Source organism: Mirounga leonina, unplaced genomic scaffold (assembly GCF_011800145.1).
Source record: "Mirounga leonina isolate KUSES-001 unplaced genomic scaffold, KU_Mleo_1.0 Mir_224, whole genome shotgun sequence".
In the NCBI taxonomy this organism is placed as follows: domain Eukaryota; kingdom Metazoa; phylum Chordata; class Mammalia; order Carnivora; family Phocidae; genus Mirounga; species Mirounga leonina.
The window spans coordinates 19,958,561-19,960,164 of record NW_023270615.1 but is presented as its reverse complement, the minus strand read 5'-3'; positions in this window follow the sequence as shown (position 1 = coordinate 19,960,164).

Below are 1,604 nucleotides of genomic sequence, written 5' to 3'. Positions count from 1 at the left end.
AGGATCAGCCACAGAGCATGTACTCGCCCAGTACGTGGCTCCGCACACCCGGGACGAGGGCTTGTTTGCACTGCGCTGTGTGATACAGGACCACTTGCAAGGGTTTAACAATCAGCAAGCAAGCCGCCAACAGCACTGGACGCAGCGGACCGCTTCTTGTCTATGGGCGCGCACCCTTCCCTTCTTCTTGGGCAGGAGAGTTCCCTGAGGACAGAAACGTGCTCAGACCGCATTGCCCAGCTCGGTAAGTCGCTACGTCTGTAAAATGTGGGGGAGGCTGCCGGGTGGGGCTTCCGGAAGGCCGGAGCGCCCCGATCGTCCTGCCCCGGTTTGCGGCGGGACGCCCAGCCGGGAGCACCGAGCGGACAGAGCCTGGGTCCCTGGGGTCCACCCTTCCTTCAGGACGGCGAGAGGAGGCCTGCGACCACGCCCGGGACGGTGCCTGCAGTCCGGGGGCTCTGTGACATGCTCCCGCGTGCTGGGGCAGCAGTGCGGCGCCGACGGCCGGGCCCCAGGACTGCCACCCGCGCCGGGGTCCTCGGGCACACCGCTGGCGTGTGCGATGTGATGGCCCGAGGGCGGGGCCCGGCCCGAACTGCGGGCCCTGTCCGCCCTTCTTCCCGCCGCCGACCTGCGAGCCGGGCCGGCCGCCGCGCTGCCGCCCGCTGGGAACGCGCGCGGAGCCGCCGGCCGCCCCCCGAGCCGCCTCGGGCTGCCATTGGCTGGCGAGCGTCACGTGCGGCGGCGCGCGGCAGCGACTGGCTCGGGGCGGGGCGGGGGCGGGGCGGCGGGCGCGGCCCGGAGCGGCCCTCAGGCCTCGCGCCGGCCGCGGCCGAGGTGGGCGCCGGCGGTTGCGGGGCGCGCGGCGAGTGCGGCTGCGGGAGCGTGCTCTTCGTGCGCGGTGAGTGCGGCCGGGCGGGCAGGGCGGGCCGCCGGGCCTGGGGGGTCTCCAGAGAGGCGGAGGTCGGCGCTCTGTCGCCCGAGCCCCGATCCCGACGCGTCGGCTGCGGGTGGAAAGCGCGTGAGGAGCGTGGGGGCCGGGCGGGGGCGGGCGAGGGTCGTTCCGCCGCCTGCGCCCGGGAAGCTGAGGCCAGGATGGACGCCCGAACCCGCCGTCTGCGGTCCCGGGGCCCCCTGCGCTCGACCCCGCCGCCCGCCCCTGGTGCGGGGACCCTGGTGCCTGGGCCCTCAGGTGCGGGGGCCTCCGGGTGCGGGTGTCCCCAGGTGCGGGGACCCCGAGGTGCGGGTGTCCCCAGGTGCGGGGGCCCCCAGGTGCGGGGACCCTCAGGTGCGGGTGTCCCCAGGTGCGGGTGTCCCCAGGTGCGGGGGCCTCCGGGTGCGGGTGTCCCCAGGTGCGGGGGCCTCCAGGTGCAGGTGTCCCCAGGTGCGGGGGCCCCCAGGTGCGGGTGTCCCCGGGTGCGGGGGCCCTCAGGTGCGGGGGCCTCCGGGTGCGGGTGTCCCCAGGTGCGGGGACCCTCAGGTGCAGGGGCCCCCAGGTGCGGGTGTCTCCAGGTGCGGGGACCCCGAGGTGCGGGTGTCCCCAGGTGCGGGGACCCCCAGGTGCGGGGGCCCCCAGGTGCGGGTGTCCCCAGGTGCGGGGGCCC